The 10,132-nt window shown below is 36.1% G+C and overlaps 1 non-coding gene across 1 annotated transcript; it reads right to left on the reverse strand.

The window, feature by feature from the left end:
- Positions 1-7,683: 7,683 nt before the first annotated feature.
- Positions 7,684-7,794, reverse strand: LOC126028534 (U6 spliceosomal RNA). Its single transcript, XR_007502442.1, has one exon. It is a non-coding gene; the product is annotated as a U6 spliceosomal RNA (small nuclear RNA).
- Positions 7,795-10,132: the final 2,338 nt, after the last annotated feature.

Genomic DNA, 10,132 nt, shown 5'->3' on the forward strand with positions numbered 1-10,132 from the left:
CCCAGGTAGGAGATCTTCTGGAAGAATCAACTGTCAAAGACATCATCAAAGAGATACTCCCAGAATTAAAGACTACATGCAATAAAATCCTGCATGCCCAAAGAGTACCACCTAAAAGAGACCCAAAGAAAAACACCCCAAGACACATCCTCATTACAATGACAAATCCCACAGATATAGAATACTGAAAGCAGCAAGATCAAAAAGGGAAATTACATTCAAAGGAGCATCCCTAAGAATTATAGGAGACATGTCACAAGAAACTCTCAAGGTCAGAAGACAGTGGTGGGATATTGTGACAAGACTGAATAAAATGAATGCCTCACTGGGAATACTGCACCATCTTGACTCACGTTCAGGTTTGAAGGAAGGATACAAAGCTTCATGGATAAACAACAGCTCAGAAACTTCACAGATGAAAAACCAGCCTTAAAGGAAAAACTTACAGGTCTACTTTAAGACAAGAGAGACCAAAAAACACAGAAAACTTATCTACAAAGATGACATTAAATCCTATGACAATCATCTCCCTCAATGTCAATGGACTAAATTCACCAATTTAAAGACAGAATGGGAAAATGGGTAAAAAAAAAAAAGATGAATCCAACCTTCTGCTGCCTATAATAAACACACCTGAATAGTCAGAACAAACAGACTCAAAATCAAGGGCTGGAGGAAAATTATCCAAGCAAACAACCACTTAAAAAGCTGGGGTGGCCATATTAATATCTGATAACACCAGCTTTATACTCAGAAAAGTTGTAAGGGACAAAGATGGACACTATGTACTAGTCAAGGAATATGTGCAACAGGAAGAAATCAGACTATTAAACATATATGCACCCAATGAGAGACCAGCAAATTATCTAATACAATTACTGACAAATCTGAAAGAAGACATCAATAATAACACAATAATTGTGGGAGACCTCAACACGGCCCTATCAACACTTGATAGGTCAACCAGACTGAAACCCAACAAAAACATACTAACCCTGAAAAGAGTAATGGAAGAAAGAGGACTAGTAGATATACATAGGACACTCCACCCCAAAAAACCTGGATACACATTCTTCTCCAAAGTACATGACTCATTCTCCAGGATAGACCACATGCTATCACATAAAACATACCTCCATAAAATCAAGAGGATAGAAATCTTGCAGGCTACCTTTGCTGACCACAGGCTCTGAAATTAGATGTGAACTACAAAGCCACACAGAAGAAAAACTTTAACAATTGGAAATTAAACACCCTGCTACTGAACAACCAGTGGGTCTGAGATGAAATCAAAGAGGAAATCAAAACTTTCCTGGAAACAAATGATAATGAAGACACAAACTGCCAGAATCTATGGGACACAGCAAAAGCGGTCCTGAGAGGAAAATTTATAGCTTTGCAAGCACACATCAGGAAGGAAGAAGGGGCATATCTGAATAAATTAATGACGCAGCTCATAAAATTAGAAAATGACCAACTAAAGGAACCAAAAATAGGGAGACAGAGGAAATAACAAAACTGAAAGCAGAAATCAATGAAGTGGAAACCCAAAAAACAATCCGAAAGATCAACGACAGCAGAAGTAGGTTCTTTGAAAAAATAAACAAGATTGATAGACCATTGGTAAAACTCACAAAAAAAGAGAGAGAGAGAAACCTGATAACCCGTATTAGAAATGAGAAGGGAGAGATCACAACAGATACTGCAAAGATCCAAAGGGTAATCAGAGATTACTTTGAGAAACTTTATGCTACTAAACATGAGAATCTAGAAGAAATGTATAAATTCTTGGACATTTATAACCTTCCACAATTAAGTAAGGAGGATATAGCATATCTAAACACACCCATCACTATTGAGGAAATTGAAACCGTAATCAAATATCTGCCTAAAAATAAAAGCCCAGGCCCAGATGGATATAATATAATAATGAATTCTTTCAAACCTATCAAGAGGAGCTACTACCAATCCTAGCCAGGCTCTTTCATGAAATTGAAAAAAACGGAAACACTCCCAAATAGCTTTAATGAAGCCAACATCACCTTGATACCAAAATCAGACAGAGATGCTGCCAAAAAAAATTTACAGACCAATATCTCTGATGAGTACTGATGCAAAGATCTTCAACAAAATCCTGGGAAATAGGATCCAATGCATCATCAAGAAGATCATACACTACGATTATACACAAGTAGGTTTCATTTCAGGACTGCAAGGATGGCTAACATCCACAAATATATCTATATCATACACAACATCAACAAAAGGAAAATAAAATCACATGATCATATAAATAGATGCAGAGAAACCATTTGATAAGATCCAACACCTATTCTTGATCAAAACTCTCAGCAATCTAGTTGAAGCCATCTACCACAAGCCAATGGCAAATATTATCCTCAATGGAGAAAAACTAAAAGCCTTTGCTCTAAATTCTGGTACAAGACAAGGCTGTCTGCTCTCACCACTCCTCTTCAACATAGTACTGGAATTGCTTGATATAGCAATCAGGCAAGAAAAAGATATCAAAGGAATCCAGATAGGAAAGGAAGAAGTCAAGCTCTCACTGTTCGCAGATGACATAATACTCTACTTAGAAAACCCTAAAGACTCCACCAAAAAGCTTCTAGAAACAATAAACTCACACAGCAAGGTGGCAGGCTATAAAATTAACACACAGAAATCAATGGCCTTTTTATACACCAATAATGATAGGGAAGAGACGACGTCAAGAAGGCAATCCCATTCACATTAGTGCCACACAAACTCAAATATCTTGGAGTCAACTTGACCATAGACATGAAGGATCTATACAAAGAAAACTATACATCCCTGCTCCAAGATATAAGAGAGGACACACGGAAATGGAAACACATACTCTGCTCATGGATTGGCAGGATTGACATCATTGGCAATAGTCCCCCAAAGCATTGTACAGATTTATTGCAATCCCTCTAAAGATACACATGACATTCTTCAAAGAAGTGGACCAAACACTTATAAAGTTCATCTAGACAATAAACACTCTCGAATAGCTAAAGCACTCCTAGGGAAAAGGAGTATAGGAGGCATTACTTTTCCCAACTTTAAAATGTACTACAAAGCAATAGTTATCAAAACAGCATGGTACTGAAATAAATACAGACCCTCAGGTCAGTGGAATAGGCTTGAGTTCTCAGACAATGTTCCCCAGACATGCAGTCACCTAATTTCTGACAAGGGAGCAAGAAATCCTAAGTGGAGCAGGGAAAACCTTTTCAATAAGTGGTGCTGGCAGAACTGGTTAGCCACTTGCAAAAAAGCAGTCCCAATACTGCCTTCTGGCCCTACACCTATATTCATTGCAGCACTATTTACCATAGCAAGACTCTGGAAACAGCAAGTTACCTTTCAACAGATGAATGGCTAAAGAAACTGTGGTACATATACACAATGGAATATTATGCAGCTCTCAGGAGAGATGAAGTCATGAAATTTTCCTATACATGGATGTACATGGAATTTATTATGCTGTGTGAAATAAGTCAGAGAAAGATAGAAAGAAGCAGAATGGTCTTACTCATCTATGGGTTTTAAGAAAAATGAAAGACATTCTTGCAATAATAACTTTCAGACACAAAAAAGAGCTGGAAGTTACAGCTCACCTCATGAAGCTCACCACAAACAGGGATGAGTTTAGTTAGAGAAATAACTACGTTTTGAACTATCCTAATAATGAGAAAGTATGAGGGAAATAGAAAGCCTGTCTAGAGTACAGGCGGGGGTTAGGTGGGGAGGAGGGAGATTTGGGACATTGGTGATGGGAGTGTTGCACTGGTGATGGGTGGTGTTTATTACATGAGTGAAACCTACACACAATCATGTATGTAATAAAGTTGTTTAAATAAAAAAAAGAATTTAAGAAAAAAATATATACTAAAAAAACTGAACAGGCCAATCACATCTGAGGAAATTGAATCAGTAATTAAGAAATTCCCCAAGAACAAAAACCCAGGTCCAGATGGTTTTAGAGGTGAATTTTATCAAACATTCTGAGAAGAATTACTAGCACTGATCCACAGGCTCTTCCAAAAATATTGAAAAGTCAGTAATTCTTTTTAATTCTTTTTATGAAGCTAATATCACACTCAATCCCAAAGATGGAAAAGACACAGACAGCCAAGAAAGAAAACTACAGACCAATCTCACTTATAAACATAGATGCAAAAATCCTCAACAAAATCTTAGCAAACCTAATCTAGCACTAGATCAAAAAGATTATGCACCTTAACCAAGTGGGCTTCATCCCAGGGATGCAAGGATGGTTCAACATATGCAAATCAATCAACATCATACACCACCACCACAACAAGAAAGACAACATCACATGATTATATCAATTGATGCAGAGGAGTTTGACAAAATCCAACACCCATTAATGATGAAAACACTTAGTAAAATAGAACTGGAAGTAACTACCCTCAAGATAGTTACAGCTATCTATAAAAAGCCCACAGCCAACATTATCCTTAATGGCGAAAACTGAAAGCATTTCCACTAAGGTCAGAAACTAGGTAAGACTGTTTATTCTCTCCCTCTTATTTAATATAGTTTTAGAAATCCTAGCGATAGCAATTAGACAACAGAAGAGAATCAAAGGAATCCAAATAGGGAAAGATGAACTCAAACTATCTCTTTTTGCAGATGATATGTTGATATACATTGAAAACACTAAAGAGTCCACAGTTAAACTCCTAGGAACAATTAACCAATACAGCAAAGTGGCTGGTTACAAAATCAATATACAAAAGACAGTAGCATTCCTCTATACAAATAACAAAGTAGAGGAGAAAGAGATTAAGGAGACAATCCCATTTAAAATAGTATTCAAAAATATCAAGTATCTAGGTATCAACCTTACAAGAGAAGTGAAGGACCTATACCATGAAAACTTCAAACTACTTCAGAAAGAAATTTGAAGAGGACCTATGGAAATGGAAGAACATCCATGCTCATGGGTAGGTAGAATCTACATAGTCAAAATGAATATCTTATCTAAATTTCTATATAAATTCAATGCAATCCCTATCCAAATTCAGACATCATTTTTAAGTACTTAGAATAATCAATTATAACATTATCTCAGAACCACAAAAGACCCAGGTTAGCCAAGCACATACTGAAAAACAAGAAGCTGAGTGGCATCTTTTTACCTAACCTGAAGCTTTGCTATAAAGCCATAGTGATCAAAACAGCATGGTACTGGAATAAAGACAGAGTTTCAGACCAGTAAGTTAGAACAGAATATCCAGAGATAAACCCCCAAATATATAGTCAACTAATATTTGACAAAAGAGCAAAGAACTTGAAATGGAACAAAGACAGTCTCTTCAACAAATGGTGTTGGAACAACTGGGTAACCACCTGTAAGAAATTAAAGATTGATCCATACCTCACACCTTATACAAAAGTCAGTGTGGGTTAAATAGTTCAGTGGCATTCATTTCAGTTCAGCCACCTACCTCTTCAGCTCAGCTGCGGCTTGTGGACTGAGCTGAAGCACCACCTCCTCTAGCAGACAGCAGAAGACGACTGGAGACTATGTACATTTGATTTGATTCATGCACACCAAATCAAATAACCGGTGTGACTCGAGTACAAGCCAAGTTCAGCTTATACTAGAGTATATAGGTAATCTATTATTAAAGTAAAATTATTTTCATCTGCATATTACTATATAAAATACATTAATAATCATTTTCCCATAATAAACATCATAAATGACCCTAATCCTTGCAAGTCTTTTTTGTGAAGTCACCACAGATTTATGCTCACTCAAATATCCAAACATTTGGATTGACAAATTGATAACTAATATCTGTATTGTCTCTCCTTATTGTTGGTCACGTGCTGTAGAAACAGCTATTCTGCTGGGTAAAATGCTTAGAATTACTATTAAGTAAACTTCGATCTGAGTTTAAATTATATCTGTTTGTCACTTGTCAATTAGGTGGCTTGCAAAATTTCTGTGATTATTTGACCTGAAAATTTTTAGTTGTTCTCACTAGATCTGAAAGAACATATGCAAATGAACCAAGTGAATGTTTTAGGGGCAGGATAAAATCTAGGGGAAAAGAGAGAAATAAAAGGAAAGTTTTTTAGAAATGGGCTTTACTTGTATAGGCTTTTAATTCATTAAAATTAGGGGCTGAAGTGATAGTGCCGCTATAGGGCGTTTGCGTTGCTCACTACCAACCCAGGATAGACCCTGATCGATTCTTGGCATCCCATCTGGTCTCTGGAGCCTGCCAGGAGTGATTTCTGTGCACAGAGCTAGGAGTAACCCCTGAGCGCAGCAAAAACCAAAATAATAATAACAATAATAAAATTAAAATTATTATTATTCTCACTCAGGATCTAGGAATTATCTTCCAAACACTCAGATTTTCAATCAAAAAGGTACTCAAGATGTCTTCATCATGGAAATGTTCAAGAATACATCATGAGTCCCTTCTTCCTTGCTGCAAAAGACTCTAGTGAAAGCAGTTGATTTTGTAGTCATTGAACTGAGTTTAAATTCCAACTATACTGCATTTGATTTCCATGATCTTGAGTTAGTTCATGAAGTTTAGACTCTCCACCATGCGTGATCATGTCGTTAAAATATTTTATAAGAAAATAAATGGGAATCCTCCAGCACAAGTTTTTATATACAGCGAAGACTCACTGTTCCTTTTCCCGTCCATTAATCAATTGGCCTTTCCTTCTTTCCCTCCTGCTGGCTCTACTGGCCCTTTCTCCCTTGACTAAGTGGATTCAGTGCTAGACAGAAAAGCTTACAGTTCATTTTGGGACACAGATATTTTGAGCTGTTTGTTTTCCAGCTTACATTCATGTTTTCCAATTCAGGTTACATTTCCTGCTGGAAAACCCGGCCCTCGCAAGCGCTTTTGGCAGCCACAGACCGATTTGGTTGAGAACCATCTCTTCCTTGGCAGACAGCAGAGGAGAGCCACTCTGTGTGTGCAGGCGGTAATTCACACTTTTTTTTTCCGAGGTTGGACTGCTCGCCAAAGTCACTACCCACACAGCTCCATCTTCCTTGAGATGGATACATTTTTTTCCCAGCTAACTGGCTTTATGCTTCCTTGAAAGAGGCATGCAGAAGCATTGGAGCACATCCAGCAGAACTTTGCTCATATTCTCTGAGACTTGGTATAGACCTCTGTATAGGAGATGAATAAGAAAAAAAAAAAAACCCTAGTCACTGGTGTTATTCTATAGAAATTGATTATTACTTTCTGGGCTACACCCTTATTCCGAAGTCTTATTCTTTTGCTAGCAATGATACTGGATTTATCTGAAAATTAAGTAACCTGATTTGGTTCTTCTTATGCATTATGTTTTGTTGCCTGTTCAGACTGTTGGTATTTTGATCCCATGCAGATGTTTAATTTCTTTTAACTTTAATAAAAAATTTGTTATATAATTATTTTTTCTTTAATTTTTTAAAAAATTATTTTATTGAAACAATTGTGAGCTACAGAATCCTTCATAGTTGAATTTTAGATATGTAATTATCAGGGCCCTTTCCACCACCAATGTCAACCTCCCTCCACCAATGAACCCAGAGTTGTTTTGTTGTTTTTTTTCCAACTTTCAATTTTGACACTCAAATTATTTAGTTTTACTTTTTTTTCCTAAAAAAATATAGAAAGGTTTACAAATTTGCATGTCATCCTTATGTAGCTACGGGCCATGCTAATCTTCTCTGTATCCTTCCAATTTTAGTACATGTGATGCCAAAACGAGCACTCAAATTCTTATATTGATCATCATTTAATAGATCTAAAAAGAAACAAGTCATGCTACTATTTTTCTAAACTCCTTAGTTTTGTGAGAGCAGTTAGCAGTACAAGATAAAGAATTGGAGTCCACTCAAATTCTTCTGTGTCCCTTTCATTTTTACATTCTATAGTCACATAGAACTATAGCATAATACTTCCTGAATTTATCCTTCTTATTCCCAGTATACAATTCCACTACTATTTATGAAGTACAAGCTCTATCATTTCTCATTTTGCTTATTGCAAAGTCCCACCTTCTTAGTACAGCTTCTGATCTAACATATTTTAAACTTAACTATGATTGTAATTATTTTTTGTTTAGGACGTATTTTCTCTAAACATTATTCTTCATTAAAATGAAGAAAATAAAATCATCTTTTATTTTTATCTCTTTATTTTTCATTTTGGCCTCAAAATTATTAAATTCTAGAATCCCCTGGATCATGTCCTGACTCATACTATTTATCCTGTAGTTCTTTGTCTGTAAAGTCCTCTACCACATATATACTTGTTCATTTATTTATTAAAAATTATCAGTTTCAAGGCCTGGTTTAAAAAATTATACTTTTAAAAAAGAGTATGCAAACATAGTACTCAGTAATTATAAGGTGCTTTCAGGCTTGAAATTCCACAAATCTGAGAAATCATGCATTTCACATTTACAGTCACCTGATTTCTCTTGTTCTTATTTTTTCCAGGATGCTTTAGAAACTGGGTTGTGGGTTGTGGGTTGACTATGCCCTTTAAAAGATGTTAGAATTGGAAAATCAAATCCATATAACAATCACCAGCATTGTTTGTGGAAATGAGACTAAGAGCAGAAATGGTGGAAGGAATATGCCCTGACTCTAGTAAAAAGAGAATGTGAGCTCAAAGATCTCATGGGACTTGACATTTCCATCCATCATGACCAGCTAGCATGGAAGGGGAATGACTTGGTTTAATGCAAATCCTCTGGATCTAGTTAACCATTTGGAAATCATGAATAACAATCACCTTCTCCATTAAGTCCCAATTCTTGTCACTGGCCATAATAAATACATATCATATTGCCATGAATCAAGGTTCCAAGGTTTTTCTGAAGCAATCTCCTGAGATACCCATCCATATGTGTGTATTTACTGGCACACAGACAAATGAACACACACATATTCACATACACATATCTCTTGTCTTCTACAGCACAAAATAAGGCAGATTGAGAAATACACAACATACACGAATAATTGCTATGGCTAACTTTGTATAAATTTATAGTGCCTTGTTCAAACCATGTCTTTAACTCTCCTGCCAACATAAAAACATGAGAGAGAGAGACAGAGAGAGAGAAAGAGAGAGAGAGAGAGAGAGAGAGAGAGAGAGAGAGAGAGAGAGAGAGAGAGAGAGAGAGAGAGAGAGACTTGGATGTTTTGGCCCTGCAAATTTCTGTGACATCTTGTTTCAGAACCAGATCAGCTCCCCAGATCTTGTTTTGCTCCTACTTTTATCAGGCTCCTACAATTTTTAATTCCAATACAATTCCCAAAGTCTACTTTGTCCCAGTATTCAGTCTGGTTTCCCACAATGTGTGGTCCTGGCACTTTTGTTTGGACTCAGTCAATATTCGACTGAGGAAATGATTTAGGAAAAATCTCACCAATTCTCTTATCAACTCGTGTGCGTGAGAAACCATCCTAGCAGTGACAACTGGCCTTACTATATTGCTTCATAGGTCAAATTAAATTATTCTTTCTTCATTAAAAATTTGAGCTTTTGAACTCAGATGTATAATTTCAAGGTTGGGATTGTCTGCTTTCCCTTGTAGTTCCATGATACATTCTGTCAGAGAAACTGCTGGAACCATATTTCCAGGCAGAAGCTTGAAAGATCGGAAATTTTTTTCTTCTGTTTTCTGTAGGTAATGGGTGGACTCTTTTTCTTTATTTAGCAACAACATTTTCCTGACCCAGAAACTTAATCTCATTTTTTCTAACTCAAAGAATCCACTCATAACTAAAACAGAAATAAAAAAGTATCCAAGCATAGGGTATCCCTGCATGTAAATATCTAAGGATTTAGGAAACCCTAGCTCATAGTTTACTCATGGACTTGCATCCACATTTCCAAAAGCAAATTATTTTTCTTTTTGAACCCATACTTTAAAATATGGTATTCCTTTTTCATATGATTTCTCTGTAATATCTGTGCACTGTTTATTTCCTTTTATGGATACAATTTTACATAAACTACATTTTTACATATTAAATTATTTTCCCTTTAATTCGTTGGCAAATTTAGTTTCTTTTTGTAATAACAATCATGAAAAA

The sequence above is a fragment of the Suncus etruscus genome, chromosome 1 (genome assembly GCF_024139225.1).
Source record: "Suncus etruscus isolate mSunEtr1 chromosome 1, mSunEtr1.pri.cur, whole genome shotgun sequence".
NCBI lineage: Eukaryota > Metazoa > Chordata > Mammalia > Eulipotyphla > Soricidae > Suncus > Suncus etruscus.